At 25.7% G+C, this 20,134-nt stretch overlaps 1 pseudogene; it reads left to right on the top strand.

Annotated features, from left to right (window-relative positions):
- Positions 1–17,354, top strand: part of LOC136968404 (neuroligin-4, Y-linked-like) — a 31,177-nt pseudogene extending 13,823 nt beyond the window's left edge.
- The last annotated feature ends 2,780 nt before the right edge of the window (positions 17,355–20,134 follow it).

Below are 20,134 nucleotides of genomic sequence, written 5' to 3'. Positions count from 1 at the left end.
TAAAAATGCTCTTTATAAATGTTTAAATAAAGGGGGAAAAACATTCTAAATTTATTCGTAATAAAACAGTAAACAGAAAATTTTAGATTAAAAATGAAGTAACATAAATTATAGAAGGGAAAAAACCGTTTTTAAGATGTATCTTCGTTATCTAAATTTAAACTTTTCTTATAAACAAGAAAAAAAAAAATGGAAATGTAACTCGAGTACAATTCCAATAGCGCACTTAAACCTTATTAGTGATTTTATTTGAATGCAGATGTACAAAAATTCGTGTTTAAATAATACAACTAAGCAAAAATATTCTTCAAATATTTATATCTTATCTGAAATTAAAGAATGTACACAAGTATACATTATCCAAAAAAATAAATGTGGAATTAAATAGATAATTCTGGTACATTTTTTAATAACATAACCACACTTTCTAAATTAAATTTCTTTCTATCTATTTAAGATTATTATTATTTTTTTTAATTTTACCGAATTTATCTTAATAAAAGGTACTAAGATAAGTGATTAAGGTATAGTTCGTTCTTCTTCCCAACTAATTCTTCACTCATACGAGTACGCTTACGTATAATTCTTTAAAAACAAGGTTTAAAGTTATCCTTAAAACAATAGAAACAAATTAATTTATTGCCCGTACCAAGAGTTTAAAAATAAATTTAAGGGAAAAAAAGATACGCAGTGTATGCATTTGTCTGTTCTTTACTCTGGAGTAATTCAATTTAAAATCATTAAGAAAACAAGAGTTTTTCATGAATATGTATCTAGGATGTATGTAAGTTTTCGCTTGAACTGGCCAAAACTCTATTCTATTGTATGTGAGAAATTTTTGGAATGTTTCCACATAAGAGTAACCCAAGAGAATGCAATGATCGAGAAAGAGAAAACCAATCTTTCATTTCGGGCTCTTTTTTTTTTATTTTTAATTCTTTCTTTATATATTCTTCCACTTTTTTTTTATTTCTCTAGAAAATAAGCAAAATTACAAGAGAAATATTTAATGCATTTACGTAATTATATAATAAAGTTTATTTATTTTAAATAAAAATTCTTTAAATAAAACGTTAGATGCGAATTGATAATTTTTCCTTTACTACATCGAATTAAAATTTCATTATTTTTTGAAAGTTTAAGAAAGGAAAGAAGAAAGAAAGGAAGGAGGAAAGGATGAAGAAGAAAAAAAAAATAATAGAAGCATTCTAAAGTCATCATTCGGTTAATTAATGATCTGATTTTCATAGTAAAACGTTAAGGTTGTTATTTTAACTTAGACCATCTGTTTTAAAACAACATCTGCTTTTATATACAAACTGCTCTCATAGTTGAAGAAACAAATTTTTACTCTTAAGGAAAATTTTCCATCAAATCCTAAAAGTTATTTCATGAATCTTAACAAAAATAAAACAAAATTACAAATCCTAAAAATTTGCATTTATTTCTAAAAATGAACCAATCGGTTTCTTAAGAATAAACTAAATCTTATATATATATATATATTTTTTTTCTATATATACTTTATATATATATATATATATATAATTTTTTTATATTTTTTTCTTTCCTTATTTGATCTCATCTTCTATTGAGAATAGACAATCAGAAAAGCAATTGAAAGAAAATGGCTCATTTTTGTTGTCCAATTTTTAAAACTTTGATTTTGGAAAATCGATTGAAAGAATAATTTTGCAAAAATTTATGATTCCTTTCTCCATTAGGTTATCGTTAGAGATCTAAAAACATTTTGGCAGAGTAACAATTATAAAAAATAAATTTAAGAAGGAAAAAAAAAACATATTTAAAAAATCTGATCAGGTAAATTTAAAATTTCAAAAAATAATTTCTTTTTTTTACTATTAAAATCTATTCTTTCAATTACTTTTTTCTAATGAAAATAAACAAATTTCTTAACATTTGTATTTGTAACATTAAATATTTTTTTTTACGTTTTTAAAATTTAAAAAAGAAAAAAATAATAGTCATTAATTGGAAAATTAAAGTAAATCTACAGTTAATAAATTAACTAAACTAAGTAAATTTTATGGTTTCTTCCCTTCAAATATTCGTATGTAATTAATTATACATATTTTTCCACATTTTACACGAGCTGAGATATAATATATTTAAATTTTTAAGTGGAATTAAAGTAATTTTAAGTATTAATTCGAGTATAACGCGCAGCGCACTTTTAAAAATGTGTTTTTAAGAGCGAAAAAATTAAATAATAATTAAACGTAAATATAGTTTAAAAGAATTTTTACGAAAAAAAAAAAATGTATTTAAAATAAAGTATAATTAACGAAAAATTATAAAATAAGCAGGAAATACTTTAAAATTTTTATAAATTCGAGGTATTCTTTGTTACTTTCTTAAGATTTACGAAGAGTGACAAAGAATAAAAGACAAAACACAATTTTAAATTTAAAGTAATACGGTAATTAATTTATATAATATAAACTATAGTTTATTACTTAAAAAAAAAAGTTTTAATTTCTCTATATTATACGTTTAAATCAGAGATTTTGAACCTGATCTTACATGAAACCCCAAGAGGTCAATCCATTTATCTGTGGTATCGATAAATTATTAGGGGATTTTTGGAGGATCGACGAACAAGTTTTCTTTTATTATATTTATAAAAAAAACAATAAATAATAATCAGTAGAGAAGGGGACCAGCGAACTAAATTTAGTTATAGTAAGGGGCCAATCCGAAAAGTTTGGAAATCCTCGCTCATTTTTAAAGCTTGTTTTTTTTCTATATTAAAATAATATTTTAAAAAATTCTGTTCCGTTCATAACTTCAGAAAGAAATTTTTTTTCTCTTAATTTTTATAGAAATTCGCATTATTTTTACTTTGAAAATTTCGTGAAAAATTCTTTAATTTAGAAAATATGAGTTACAATTATTCATAGCTACATTCCTCAAACGTTTTAATTATAAACATTGTTATTTTTTCCTCTATTCTGCACAAATTCAGTAAATATTTTATACGTGTAAAAATATATTTTAAAAATTTTGGCAAAATAACAAGTAAAAAATAATAATAATAATAATATATTTTTTTAAAAAATGATCAGTTAAGTTAACATCTTTATATATATATTTTAATATTAAATTATCTCCTTTCAGAAAATTTCTTCATTGCTTATAAATCGTATAAAGAAGGTTTTTAATTTTTGTGGAAATTTTAAAAGAATTTTTTAAAATTTTATTTGTGAAAACCAATAACAACTGATTATTTTAAATGAATTAAGTAAATTTCAATTACTCCTCCTCCTCCTCCTCAAACATTCGTTTCTAATTAGTAATATACAAATTTTTCTGTTCCTGACACAAATCGAACAATTGTTTTTACACTTTCAAACAGAAAAATAAATAAACCTAAAAAAAAAAAAAAAAGAATTTTTCTATTTCATGTCACACAGTCACAATTAGAACGATCTGATAAAGTTTCTTCCCTCAAAAAAAAAAAGAAATTCTTTAATATTAAATTAGTCTTTCAGTGAAGATAAACGAATTTCTTATACTATAAAGATATAAAGAAAGTTTTAATTTTTATTAAAAAAATTCGTAATTTTGTTTAATATTATTATTTTTTTTAATTTAATTTTTTATATATTTAAAGAAATAGAAAAAAATATATATATATGACTTAATCTATATAAATAAATTAAGCAAATTTTAATTTCTTTCTCCAAACATTCGACTCTAATTAGTAAATACGTACATTTTCTCGTTCTTTACACGAATTGGGTGAATGTTTTTACGCTTTTATTAATCAGAAAAATACAAATAATGAAAAATATCTGTTTATTTATTTATTTTTTCCCCTCTCTGTCTTGTTGTTTAAAGAAAATTCGTGTCCTGAATTTTTATAATTTCCGATAAATAGTTTCATCACGTATTTTCTGATTTTTGTAAACATCCTCCCCTTTTTATCCTTTCTCTTCTCCTTTTTTTACACGATTAAATATAAGTTTTCAATACTTAAACTACTTTATTCGATTTTAATTTTACATTTATCCCCCCCTTTACAAACAAAATTTTACTTTTATAACTTTTTGAATAGTTTCCATATATCAATTTTGTCAGATGTTTTTGATCGATTAAACAGTCACAATGTAAACGATCTAGCAATAAAGATATAAAAGAATTTTGTCAATATTTGATTTTTATAAAGAAAAATAACCAAAAATGTATTTTAAATAATTAAATTTTAATACCCTTTAAACAAAAAGGAAAAAAAAAAAACGTTACCAATTCCTATACATACATAGCTTAGCTGTACTTAAATAGATTTCCCTCTTCTTAAAGATACTTTATTTAATATTTATTATAAGGTATTAATGGATAAAAATCGAAAAAGAATATTATGTATAATTTAATATTAAAGTTTAAACTTTGTAATAATTTAATATAGAAATTGTCAGATGATAGATTTTCCACAGCGGTTCTAGAACCTTGAAACTCCTAAAATTCGATTCTAGAAAGTTTAGGTAGACTATCAACAACTAACAACTTCCACTAATTAATTCACTGTAAATTGTCTAACATTTGTTTACCACTTAAATATGCTAAATCGGTACTAAGATAAGCATAAATTAAAATTTATTACAGAGTAAAAATGTTTCGTATGCAAGAAAAGCCATTTAAAAAACTTTTATAGCTACAATATTTCCTCCTGGAGAAAAAAAAGGAGTGTAATTTGTAACAAATTTAAAGAAGATAGTTTCAGAAATTCTAGAATTTAGAAAAATTTTTAATTCAATTTACAAAAAAAAAAGTTAAAAATAAAGTTTTTCGCCTATTAAACTACAGAAATTTTAGTAATTAATTAATAAAATTTGAAGTTTAAAGCATGTTTACCCATTTATATATACTAAATCTTTACTTATAAAAGCATAAATTAGAATTTATTACCTGTTTTAGCGTTGTTTATGTAATAAAAATAAGAAACTATTTTATAGTTACTATGAAATTTTATATAAATATATTTAAAAAACGAGGAAGGAAATAGCCGAGTTAACAAATTTAAAGCCAATCAGATAAGATTTCAAACAAATTTCGTGGACTAGAAATCTACTAAAATTCGATTGTAGAAAGTTTTCCATCGATTAACTAACTAAAATTGCACTAATTAATTCAGTGTAAATTGTTTAAGGTTTGTTTACCCACTCACACACGATTTAATCCAATTTTATTATGAATTTTATGAAGAGGTTTCTATGTTAAGTTTATAATTTAAACTTTGATTAAAAGTAAAAGTTTCAATAAATAAAACAAAAGGGAATAAATTACTTTATGTTGGTATTTGATAACGTTACCCCATAGTAGAAAAGTTGATGGGTCATCAACTTGTCCACCGAAAAAAAAGATAGACAAGGTGATGGTCTCTTCGGGACATTTAATGTCTCGGGATATATTTTAGGAATTCGCATGATGGGATCAAATGTGAAATTGTCGACGTAATTGGAATAAATGTGATATATCTTATAAATTTTCTTAAACTTCTCCAGTTTATAAATCACGTATGAAGATCACATTTATACCATTAATCACCCTGTTATCTAGCAGCAGACTATAAGAATGACGTCGTGGAATTTTTCGTAAGAATAAAAATTTTCCAATCTCTTTATAGATTTTTATGTCTATTTGGAATAGAAGAGAATAATTCTTTTTTTTTCTTCTGTTTTCTTATGTTTCGATTTAAAATTAGCTCTATTTGGAGACTATTCTTAGAGTGATTGAATAAGAAAAACAGGCCAATGACTGATAACGGTCTGCAATGCATTGGAGTAGAAAAAAAATTTCAATGGTAGTTGTTGCTTCCAGTAAAGTAATCTATAAGACAACATCTACAGTCTAATTTCGATGTGGATTGCGGAAACTCAAATGGGATGAACGTTAAAGGCAGAGAAAAACTACTAAAATTCTTCTCTTTCTCTTCTACTAATCCGTCGAGAGTGATGCAAGAAATATTATATGGACCTATTGTAATGCATAATTCATTTAAATTAACTATAAAGGAAGTTAAGGATGTTACTCTTTTATCTATTCTACTTTTTATTCTGATATTATTAATATGTTTGTTTGTTATTTTAGCTAATAAACTCCCCGTAATGGTTTACATACACGGTGAATCGTACGAATGGAATTCTGGCAATCCATATGATGGTAGTGTACTGGCAAGCTATGGGCTGGTAGTGGTTGTCACCATAAACTACAGACTTGGAGTGTTAGGTAAGGATTTCTCATGTTTGTTTACCATTAAACAAACTTACAGTTATAATAAATAAGCGGTTTTAATACAAAACAGAATGAACTTTAGTAAGGATTATCTTCTTAATGCATAACGCTCTCAAAGACATTAAAGAGTATCGATTGGCAAGTTTTTTCGGTAGTTTAAGATTAATAAATATAAACAGTATAAAATGTATAATTTATAAAGTTAAATAGGCAGATTTTCTTCCATTTAAAATTATTTTATAACTGAGTTAATTAAGGAATTTTTATGCAGCTTCGTTAATCGAAAATTTGTATTTCAGGGCGCCTATCTTCGGTTAAATTCTCTATCTACTTTAAAAAAAAGTGAAGCTGATAATAATATTATTATTTTTTCTACCGGGAAAGATACATGCATAGTCATCATTTCCGTTATAGAATGGATAATGCCGCGTAATTAGCGATTATTGGATAATGCATTTAATGACCGTTGAAGTCTTTCTATAAATGAATTGTTTTCGAGACTTACTCAGCTATTCTATACACAGAAACAAAATTCGTTATTCATTTAATAACAGTTAATTAAATAAATGACAAAATTAGACGACTATCGAGTAGGATAAATATAATACGAAAGGAATACAATTAACTTTCCTTTTGCCATTTTTCCAGACGTGACCTCTCTCTATATTTAGGGTCTTGTATATCACTGTGAGTGGCAAACGATATGCTAATGGTATTGTACGTTGACATGTAGTGTTGTGTGAGGGAGAGAAAATTCCGTATGGTATCGATTTATCGCAAGAATTCAATAATTTATGCAGATTTGAAGCCGCTGGGTATCTACTCAGAACACAAATTGCTAGTTTCTAGAGATACAAGTATCGACAGAATCATCGACAAACTGATCAAGAAACGAATAAAGAAAGAAAGAAGAAGAAAATCCAAATACTTCTTTTTATTTTCTGACATCTTCAGTCGCCGGTTGACAAGTAAAAGTGTTGCAGGTGTTGATTCTTGTGGCGTTAAAACGAAACTTACTTTGAGTACAGAAAACGTCGTTTAATGATTCTTCTTTTTTCCTGTTTTTTTTTCTTTTTTCTTTTTATAAATAAAAGAAAAAGTCACAACCGAGTAGAAAGATCGATTAATGATGTAAAATGTCAACGCCACAAATCTTTTCTAATTTATTCACTTTTTTCTTTATCAAGTGTGTTTTCTGTATCCTGAAACAATTACTGACGTGTTCATTGTGAACATTACTTTAAAGAATCTACTGAAGAACTTTTCCCCTCTTCTTCCCTCTGATGACTCTCTAAAGTTTCATTGTGTCAATTATTTCATTGTTCGTGTGCATTTTCGACATTTTTATTCTCGCTGGCCGAGTTTTATATGCAGATTTATATATATATATACATATATATATATTTCTACGAATGATCCATTAAAGAATATCATTTTTAGGATTTCTTCCTTCGTTGGATAATTCTGCGCGGGGTAATTATGGTTTGATGGATCAAGTGGCCGCTCTTCATTGGATACAGAGAATATTGGAGGTTTCGGTGGGGATCCTCGAAATGTTACGGTTTTTGGACATGATTACGGAGCAGCCTGCACTAACTTTTTAATGATTTCTCCTATGGCCAGAGGTAACATGTATACAGATTTTATATGAAGTAATAATCAGTATGTGAGTAATAATCCGCATTTTTAAAGAAAATAAATATGTAAATATGAAAGAACTTTCATTTATAATTCATTATTTATTCTTCCTAAATCATAAAATGTATATATTTTTTTACTTTTCTATAATAAAAAGCGTTAATTTAGTATACGATCTTACGCAATTAAATACATTTAATAACATATATCGAAAATAGAAAAATAATAAAAGTAATAATTTTAATTCAAGTTTTACTTCTTTATCATGTAAATTATTGTAAATTAAAATTAATTATTTAAATAAAGGAATATTTTTTCTATTTTTTTTTTTTTAAGAATGGATTAAAGAGAATGGAACACAGAAAAATTTTTTCCTGAATATTTAACATTTTTAATAATTGAATAAATAAATGTTTAAAGAGAAATTATTGATGTTTGCAATGGAATTAATTTTTCATCGTTGAGGAAAAATTGTATTTTTCTTGAGTTAATTTCAATAGAACGATAAATCTTTTCTTTACATTTAAAAATTTTAATACGTAATTTTACTTTTGTTATCGCTACGTAAATCTTATAAATGATAAAGATGTGTGTATATAACATCGACTTATATGTTATTTTTACATACACTTTAGTGAATTTTATTAAGATTATTGTCCTTTATACATATAAAATTTATTATTTACAAGTTATTCTCTTATTTATTATATGTTTAGTTATTCATACATGCATTATATTTTCGAATAAAAGTATAATAATAATAATAATCATATATATATAAAATATGATAAAAATTCTACGTATATATATAAATTTAATTTATTTATTTAATAAGTATATAAATAAAATATAAAATTACATTTTTTTTTTTTTTTGGAGTATTTCTTTTATTATTAATGCCTTATCATTAAAAGCTTGGTTTTATAAGTCGCTGGAAGCGATGAAATATTTTTCATGGCGAAAATAAGTTATTTGATTCCATCGAGTATAATAAATTATACATTTTAAAATCATATATTTAAAATTACAATTAAAATTTTCCGCTCTAAATCTCGTAGTTTCATCATTTTCAATTAATTTATGGATAAGTATCAGAGACCAAATGTTATTTGATGTATTTAAAGTTGGAAATTAATGTGGTTTTCGGTAGAAAAAAAAGGAAAAAAATCTCTATCTAGATGAGTTCTAGATTACATGCACTTATCTCGTAGAGTCTATCATATCATAGTGAAGATACGAATCAAGTTGTTAAGTAATAATAAAAGATAAAAAGATTGGAAGAGTCTCTTTGAACTTTATATATAAAGTTAGGAAGAATAAGTTATAATGAAAATTACACATCAAGAAAATGCCATGACGTTAAAGTAAATAATCCATTAAGCAATTAAATGACGTAATTACATTAATTAATAAGCGTTAAATTTAATTAAAATTAAAAATATGATATTAATTTAATTCGGTAGTTACTGACATAGTCTATTAATAGAATAATAAGTTAACTATTAATAAAGTAATCAGTTTTAGGAAACGAAGAAGGAAAAAATAATAATGGCGGTAAATGTAAATTTAATAGATAAAAGTATGCGGTTGTTAGAATAAATATTTAATAAATGTATATCCCGGTGCAATAAGTTAAAGTAGAATAAAGAGAATTTTATGTGTTTCAGGCCTCTTTAATCGCGCCATTCTACAGAGTGGATCAGCATTGAGTTCTTGGGCCATAGCAAATGATGCCATCTCATACACTCATCACTTAGCCAATCGGTTAGCTTGTCCAACTAAAAACAATGTTCTTTTGGTAGAATGTATGAGGCAACGACCTCTTTCTGACATCATTCGAGCTCAACCTAAGCCCCCTATTCACGGACCAGTCTTTGGACCAACAGTAGACGGTATTGTTATTCCATCATCTCCATCTTTACTCATGGATAACTCCACTGATCTTTACGGACATTACGATATGCTTTTTGGCATAACCAGGACCGAATTCTATCACGATTTTTCAGCGGAAGAAGAAAAGTCGGGCATAGATCGAGATAGAAGGGATAGTTTTATTTTATCTTTACTTCGTACTCTTTATTCTTCACGTCTTCAAGAAATATTTCTCATCACAGTGAGTGAATATACGGACTGGACAAGACCCACGCAACATCCAGTCAATATGATGGAATCAACTGCTGATATTTTAGGGGATGCATTATTCGTGGCACCCATTGTTAGGGCAGGAATGTTTCATTCTACAGTCAGATCTCAGTCTTATCTCTACGTCTTTACGTACCAGACAGAAAGTGGGGAATTTTCCCAAAGACTCGGATGCATTCACGGAGAAGAACTTCCATATGTCTTCGGTGTGCCTTTGGTTGGCACTCTAGCCCATTTTTCTGGCAATTATACTCGTTCTGAAGTCTCTTTATCCGAAGCGGTTATGACGTTTTGGACAAATTTTGTCAAAACTGGGTAAATACCATTATTACAATTTCAAATTTTCTCTTTGATAAATTTAGAAAAATATATTTTCTATAAATAAAACATTTTATTTCAATTTTATTTAAGTTTCAAATATATTTATTCTCGAATATAAACCGCATCCGTAATGCAACCATACAAAATTTATATGTAAGATAAATATTAATTTACCAGCCAAGTAAATTCGATTAATTAATATATATATATTAATTCATAAGCTAATTTTTATTTTATTAAGTAGAAATATTTTAAATTTTTATTATTAAAATAATATTTTAAAAATGTGGAGTATTTTAAATACAGAATTCTTATTATATATATATATTTTTAATTTCATTCATTCTTTTCTCGGTAGAGAAGTATTCTTTACGCAAAACGAACAATGGTTTTTGGTTAAACTACTTAAATAAATTATGCTAATTTTTCTATTCTTGTATTTATCAAATTAATTTTTCATGAAGTTTTGCATAAGTAAACAAACATTGGACGAGAGAGGACCTAGTAAAAGAATGACCTAATTTACTAAAATAATGTCATTCTACGAATGAAAAATAACATTGAAAGAATTCTATATTAATAAGTAATTCTTTATCTGTCAGAGATCCAAATTCTCTACAGAATGAAGCAGAAACTTCTCAAGTTCAGAAAGCGAAAGGAAGACTTGAGCGATCGACTTGGCCTCCTTATGAGCCACTACATCAAAAATATCTAACAATTGGTAAGTTTTTTTTATATTGTATATAAGAAATGTTTTCGGAGACTAATGATCTCAGTCTCCTAATAGATATGTTATTAAAACTTAAGTGCAGAAAAGATACGTGAAAGCATGAAGAAACCCTTTTTACTTTTGCCTAATAAAAAAAATGAATAATGCATAAATTTGAATTTCCAATTTATTTCAAAAATATTTACCGAAAAATTGGATATTTTAATTAATATACTTTTTTGCTTTTCAAGTAAATAAATATGTATATATATATATATAATTCTATGTTAAAAAATTGTATATTTATTAAGAATTTCTTTTTGTATTTTTTATAAAATAAAATACCAGGTATGAAACCGAAAGTGAGAGATCATTACCACGCTCACAGGCTGTCATTTTGGAACCACTTATTTCCTAAATTGGATAGATTAGGTAAAACTGATTATCATCATCAAACTGGAGACGACCACGATGTTTATGATGTCATGTCGAGAAAATTCTTTCCTGCGACGTCACCGTCGACAGTTTCAATGACAACTATTTGGTCTAAATATCCCATGAATACCGAAATCATTTCGGCAACTTCTCAGGATGACAGAAGTGATATTTTAACAAGAGGATCGGATTCTTTAACAAACAAAACAAGCCACGTGGATTATGCAGAATCGGTTGTTGTTTACTCAGAAAATTCTAGTTATTCAACAGCATTGAGTGTAACAATAGCTGTGGGATGTTCGCTCCTAATCCTCAATGTCTTAATATTTGCCGGTGTTTTTTATCAAAGAGATAAGACAAGAATGGATACCAAACTTCACACCATGAATTACGAGGTGAATTTTAGTTTAATTTAATATGTATGCGTAGTCGCGTGTGTGTTATCGATCATAGAAGAGATTTAATAAAAGTTCATTAAAGTATTATCTAAAAAATATATATTTAAAAGAAAAAAAAATACTAGTCGAATCTGTAGTTTGATTTGGCAAAGTAAAAGTATATCCATTTCGTTTATATTTTTTTATTTTTTAAATTCTCTAGGGATGAATAATTTAGCAATATCTTTTTGAAATTTTTCCCAGTAGGTAAAAGATAAAAGGTTTTTGTTAATAATCTACAGAACTTTGCTTCCGGCAGAGAGTAGAGAAAATTAGAAAATGGACGATTTCTTTCATTAATACTTTTCTTTTTCTTTCTTTCTGGTACATAAAAGATAATATACACGAGAAATATTATACATTATGTACGTATTATGATAGATGAAAAAGGCTGATGAGCATGATAAAAGATACCATGCATATCAGAAAACTGGTCAGTCATTGAGAGTTCCACCTCCTTCACCGGTTGCAGTGCTACCAGGATGTGAGATTACTACGTGTACAGGACAGAATGAGATTTTGCAGAAAACTGTTCTACAGGAAAAAATGCCAGAAGCTCAACCTCTGTTATCTCAAAAAGACAAAGTACTATGGCAACCTAATCAGGAAATGAGGGTGTGAGTGCACGATTTGAAAAATTTATTCATTATAATTAATAAACCGCTATAGTAAATTCTTGTTTAGAAAAAATAAAAATAAATAATAATCTTTATTACTTAATTTACTTTTAGAAAAATTTTTAATGAATGAAAATGATAAATTATATTTAAGATAATTTTTTACTTATTTTTTTCCCTTAATAGTAAGTAAATTATAAAAGAATATTTACGTTTGCTTGCTTGCTTATTATTATTTTTTTTTTTTAGTTTAGAAAATAATTTTTGTGGTGCATAAATGATATACTATAATTCTCTTTTATTAAAAATGATTTTCCGTTGAAGATTTTTTCGTTAAAAATGGTCAAAAGCTAAAAGACAGTAATTATTAAGAAGTTTTAGCCTGGGAAATTTATGAATATCTGCACTTTGTTCTGCGAATCTTTTGTTGAGAACACCTGGTACACGTAGCGAAGAACGCAGTCAGTCGCTACTGTTTTAACATTTACGGCTCTTTTATTATTATATACATTTTTTCTTCTTCTTCTTCTTCTTCTTTCTTTCTTTTTCCTTCTCTGAGACAAATCATGTGTTCTTGACAACCGCCATTCTGGCGTAAAAACGTGGTGCTGACATCTGCAGCTGTTTCACATTCTCCAAACTGCGTAATTTCCACAAAATTAGATATCATAAAATTACCTGACGCAACTTCCACAAGATGGCGTAGGTTCCCAGACAATCGCATGCGTTGTCACGAAAACAACAATCGACTCACGAACGCAATCATTACCGGAAAAAAAAGAAAAAAAGGCTTTTTCCCCAACAATTTTCGAATATTGGAAGGTTGCTTGTTTAAGTCGAAACTCTGTTTAGATTGCTGCTACCTTTTGCTACGAGCCGATAACATCTTCAAGCTTTTCTATACTCTTCTTATCGTTCGGTAACTATTCTTCACGAAAAGTTCTCTCACGATTAGTTTCCTTTATCAGAAAAGTTTACGACTAGAGACACAACGAAGTCTATGATTACTAAAGCAGTCAGAACCAGGTTTTCTACAGAATTATTGAAGTGACCATCTTCCTAGTGAATACAACTACTGGCCATGAAATTTTATATGATGGAAGGGAAACATTTTCAACAAAACATAGTTTGTTTTTTATTATATCATATATGATTTAAGTGCCGACATTACGGACGAACTTTTACCCTAACTCTTTTTTTAAAAAAGAAAATAACTGATTTTTTCGATATCGTTAATCATTTCTTACATGTCTGGAAATTTCTTCATATAAACTATTTTTAGTCTCGTAAATTCTTCGGTATATTTACTTCAACTGTTTATTTTCTCTTGGTTATTGTCATTTCCATTAATTTCAAAACTGCAACTGACTTTTGGCATTTAAAAATATATATATATATAGAAGGCTTATCAGCATGCCAAGCTCGTAATTGTTTTGTATATAAAGAAACAACGTGTAAACCATAAGAGGAAGAGGAGTGAAAGTGTATACTTACAACGTTAACAAATGCTTAAACATAAATATATATCATACCACAGTAAATCAATACATTTTCACATGATAAGCAAAGTTTACCATCTGTTTTATATAAAAACCAACATCTGTATAAAGTATAGAATAACATAGATGTCAATTTTGCTAACGTCAAACATAATGAAATGTGAAATATTAAATTATACTTTAAAGTATTCTACTTCTTCTGTAAAACATATTTTACAACATAGATCAATAGGTAGTTTCTTTCTTCTTCTCCTATCGTTATAGTTTCAAAAAAATTCTTTTCTCCTTTCAAAAAATTCAATGACTTATAACTTAATTTATAAAATTCGTTTCAAATAATGTAATGCAGCGAAGCTTAAATTCAGAAAAATCAGTCGATTCGAGTAGAAACGAATAGTAAAATCCACACTAACATTAAAAAAAAGCGTAGTATAATTTTGCCTGAGGAAACACTTTACCTTTGCATGCCTTGAAGGAAAGAAATATTACAGTTACAAGTCGTAATCTTGTTTCTCTAACAGTTCTAATATTTGTCGACAATTAAGGATATTATATTATCGATTATTAAAAATAACCTTAAAATACTTATTTTAACCTTTAAGATTATTTTACATTTACTGAATCAAATTTATTTCCATGGATACATACTGATATTTCTCATTCTGTCAGCTTGTTTTCATTAATCTCTTTCTTGTAGCTAACCTTGCTTCTTCATACTCTGAGCAATGTTTGTTTGTGTTAGTTGAATCTCTATGAGATAATACATCATTTTTGAAACGATTTGTTTGTTCAGAAAATTTACTTATCCTCATAACTGTCTCCATTGAGAATTATAGAACTTATAAAAGAAATATGGTCTTATACAATTTAATTTATATCACCTACTTCTTATATAAATTTTTTTACGTTTATTCTTAACGTTATTTTGGTTATAAAAATAATTTTTTTACATTATAAAAACTTAAATTTTATTTTACTTTTTAAATTTTAGAATAAACAAATATGACATATTATAAAAATTATGTGTACATCATAAATTATTTTTCGATTACACAAAACAAAAACAATATAAGTTACTTGTTATATATATATATATATATATATATATATATATATATATTTTTTTTTTTTTTTTTTTCACTTATTTTTCTTTCTTTCCAAACTTTCCTTCTTATTTAATTAAATATTCGTGTAAAATTATTATTATTTGCTTATTTTTTATTTTATTTATTAAAATTTTTATTATATTAAATATTGATTTTTCAACAGTTTTGTATGTAATACATCAAAAATAAAGAAAGTTTTTTTTAAAAAAAAGTAATTAACAAAATTTATTAATTTTTAAAAATTATTTTTCCCTCTATTAACTAAAATAAACTCTATTCTCTCTATAAACTCTATCTTTCTTTTCCAATTTTAAATTCGATAGAATTTTAAAATATTAAATAAATTAATTGTAACGTTGGCAGAAACCATGTCCTAAAAATTAAATAGAAGCAAAGTATTATACAGAAATTGTTTTACAGCAGACTAACCAACTGATTAAGTCTGCAAAAGAAAACGATTCATAGTAAAGAAAGAATTACCCTATTGTGATGTCATCTAGAGTATGTTACTGAACAGCGAGTCATTAACCCCGATGAGAAGATGGAACTTTGACATGGTAATGCCTCTTTGCAAAATTACATTGGGCAGAATGCTCAACAAAATTGTAAAAAGAAATTCATGTTATTGATATATTGCAAAAGAACTATCTTTTTTTTTTTAATATATTATTTTTCTTGAGTATGTAAAAGTATGTTGTTCAATCTTAAAACTGTAAGTCAGATTTGATTCACTGCAATCTCTAAAGATTACTTAATGGAATTGCTACATTTAACTGTGATATGATTTCCCTGATGCAAAATAAATGGACAGAAAGAACTTTTATTTATTAAAACCACTATTACATTACTTTTAATGTATTTTTTTATTTTAAATTTATATATTCTTAATTACGTTTTCATTTATAAAAATTCGTTTTTTAATCCCCCTCTTTGTAATTTCTCTATTAAATAGGATATTAACCTGCTTGACACAAATCTTCCTCTCCCTTTCCTATTTTTATATTTTTTAATATTTTAAATTGTTAGTCAAACTCGAAAAATATGTACTTTTCCTCCCTCCTCCTCCTCCTCCTCCTCCTTTTACTTTCATTTTATCTGTCAATATAAACTAAATTTCTGATGTTTTCAACTCTGTTTATTTACTTGGAAACTATAATTTTTAATGGATAAAATTCTTTTAAAATAAAATATTATAATTTTAACTAACTTATACTTAAGAGAATTATAATTATTTAAAAAAAAATTAAATTATTATTTCTTAAAGACTATTTAATTTGAAATTAAATTATAATTTGTATGAAATAAAATCGATATTTTTTAAGTTATTTTTATGCTTAAATTTCAAATACTTCTATCGATTATTATTTTTTTAAAATTTATGATTTTTACATTTAAAAAACTTAATAATAATTAAAAGATTATATAATTTTTATACAATACAATTTATTATTATTATTTAATTTACAATTTAAAAAAATATATATATTTAAAATTATTTTATTTTTTCGTTTCTCCTCCTTTAAATGGCAAAGTAATAAGGAATAAAATTGACTTTCTTTGTTCTTATGGGTTTAATTTGTAATGTTTTACAGTGGTTAACTAGTAAATGAGGAGTAAAGGTTATATAAAACTTTAATAAATGACTTTAACTCCCTTATTACAGATGACTCCGGATGGTGATAAATCATTTAAGAATTTTTCGCTTTTTCAGCACCATTTAAAAATAAAATAAAATAAAATAAAACTAGAAATCATTAAAAAGACTTCGTTATGAACCGAATGATTTTTACTACAGGGTTGCACTACCTCCTGGAGAGCATTGGACAGAAGATAGACCAGAAGACCAAGATGTTGTGTGGCTCTGACATCCTCTCTAAACTCTATGGGGAGTCCATCTGGACGAGATTGAGAAGTGTACTTGATACATTAAATTCGAAGAGTGGAAACAGAATAGTGTAGCAATACACATAGATTTGTATGAATATGAAAGTGTGATTACTTTTAAATTCTGTTTTAAATAGATTTTCTTTTAAAAAAAGAAAGAAAAGAAACGAAAACAGAAAAGAAGAAGAGAAAAAATAATATTTGTATCTTTTAAAAATATGATTTTTGTTAGAAATATTTTCACTCCGAAGTCTGTTGTTGTTTACATTACAATTATTATTATTATTATTAATATAATAACAAGAATAAGAATAATATAAAATCACCAATAGAGTTAAGTATACAAAAACCCCAAAAAATTACAAAAAAAATATATATAAAAATTAAAAAAAAAAAAATTAATAATTTGTTTCTAAAGGGAAGAACAGACTTCAATCTCGTATAATGTACAAAATTCGAACATTTTGTGCATTTTATGAAGTTAATAAAAATGGAAAAAGACGTGCGGTGAATTTTATTAATTTTTTAAAAAATCGTAAAATACAATTTTTATTATTATTTTTTTAAATTTAATTTTCGATCCAAATGTGATGAAAAGTTCATCGGAAACGCTTCAACTGTAAAATCGGATAAGGAATCGATATTCGCGTTAATTAGAAAGATGATTTAATTACAATAATTATGTATCTTATCATTAAAAAAAAAGAGGGGAAAGAGGTTGATATTAAGTGATAAACAAAAGCAAAAATGTTTTATAAAGCATGAAATGGGAAGTCTCACGAGTGTTCATGCTTAAAATTGACAATTTAAAATATCCTCAAATCTTATTTAATTCTATTAAGATGGTTATTAAATTATCTTGATTTTTTTTTAAATAATAATAATTATTATTATTATTAGAAATAATTGGCTATTGTTTGAAAAATTAATTTAAAAAAAGAAGAACTAAATTTAAATAATGCTTTTAAAACTCGAAAAGTTTCAAGTTTTATCTAATTTATTCTAACATTTTTTTCTATTGAATTTATTCTAATAAAGAATATTCAATAAGAATCCGAATAGAAAAGAAGAATTTAGTAATAAAATAGAATTCAAAATGATTATTTTTAATATAATAAAAATTAAAAATAGAAATGTTAATAATAAAAATAAATATTGTTCTATTCAAATGGTTGATTTATTTTCTTTTTTTTTTTTTTCTTTTCTATGTTTATTTTCGAGCTCTTTTTTAAGTTCTGTAATTGTATTACACAGCAGCATAACTTTCTTTAGTGACAATCGTTTTGTATATTGGCACGAATTGCAAAACAGAAGTTCTCTATCTTGAAAGGAACCATCACCATAATCTTCTAAACTGATTGCTGAACACGGTATATTTTGACCAGAAAGTACCTTAAGTTTCTATTATACAGAATGGTGGCAGAAAAGATGGTAGTATTTTGTAGCTGTGTGTGTGGAATGTGGATTCAATAAACTCCCCTCTAGAGATTTTTAGTGATCAATTTTCCTGAACATATTTTTCTTTCCCTTTTTTTTCTTTTCTTTTCCTCCCTTTAACCTTTAAGAAGTTTACGTTTTTTTTCCTCTTTACATATAATAATTTATTTACTGGCTTTTCAAAATTTAACGAAACAAAGTCGAGTTCTTCCGAGGACCCAAAAGACTTATAAAACTAGTAGAATAAGTTTGTAGGTGTGTTACGTACAAGTCGCTTTGAATTTACTCCACTCTCCTTCCTTTCTTTTTACTTTGATTTATGTATACTTTACGCGAAACCAAAAGTAGAGGAATTGCCAAATAACGTAGTGTATGATTCCGGCCATAATGCCAAAGAACCTCCCACAAAAAAATTCAATTATAACACACTTTGTGGATCAGAAACAGTAACAAAAGTCTAAGTGTGTTTACACGGGATCCAAGCCAAAAACACTATTGTTACTGTAAATTTTTAAGTTTAGGAAAAAAAGAAAAAATATATAAAATTATATAAATATATTTTATATAAGTTTATTCTTTCTTTCAAATTTTAAAAGGTGTTATCGATTTTTAAAATTGTATTAATATGTGCTGGCGGGTATATAATAAAGGATAATTGAGTAGTGTAGATTTATGTTTCTTATCCAAAAAATAAGAATTAAAAAAAAAAATTAAGAAAACAGATTTTTAAATAGAGATTGAAAAATAAAATCCTTTCTTTTTTCATCGAAGAGAATTATTTCACAAAATTTCAAAAGGATTTTTAAGGGTATCAGCACTCAAATCTTACACGTGCCAAATTTATCTTAGATAAAAAGAAATACATTCTCTCCTCTTTTTTTATCCCACAGAAAAATCTCCTTTATACAATAAAACAAAAAGAAATCTACAAAGGATGATAATCCTTGATTATGTTACAAATCTCACTCACAAATTTTACATATTTAAACAGGAATTTACTTTAAAGAATCTTCTCTACTCTTTGTTTAAACTTGTAAGTATTTTAATTTTCTAGTGAAGAATTTAATTACCGAATGGTGTCAAATTTCGGTAAATCCATTATAAACGTTCAACTGCTAATGAAAGACATTGATATAGTTATATATTAAGACTTTACATCTGTTTAAAATTTTTATTACCATTAAAAAAAAAAAAAAAGTAAATTTTGGTAGATTAAAAAAATTTTTTTTTATTATTAGGTCCTCCCTATAATCTACTTAATGTATAATTCATTCAAACTTATCATTAATGAGATTAAAAGCATGTTTCTTTTTAATCTTTAAACCGCAAATTTGATGAAAGATCTAATCTTCATCATTTTTTTCATGAAAAAATTAATAATAAAAAGTAAATAAAAAAAAACTTATTTGAAAATTTACTTGTGTTAGAGAAGATGAACTGATTATATCGATTTTTTTCATCATCTTTTTTAAAAAACATTCTTCTTTTATTTACCGAAAAGTCGCTAGATAACAACAAGTCCTACTTTAAATTAAAATCAAACATGTACTAAATTTTTGATCATTAAAATTCAATTTAACCACGATTTAATTAGGATTAAATAATAAAATATTTCTTAATTCTTTAATTTTTTTTTTAAATTAAATAATTTAAA

The sequence above is a fragment of the Centruroides vittatus genome, unplaced genomic scaffold (genome assembly GCF_030686945.1).
Source record: "Centruroides vittatus isolate TY-2023 unplaced genomic scaffold, ASM3068694v2 contig_1033, whole genome shotgun sequence".
Classification (NCBI taxonomy): domain Eukaryota; kingdom Metazoa; phylum Arthropoda; class Arachnida; order Scorpiones; family Buthidae; genus Centruroides; species Centruroides vittatus.
The sequence above is the reverse complement of the archived record's forward strand: the minus strand, read 5'-3'. Positions and strand labels throughout refer to the sequence as shown.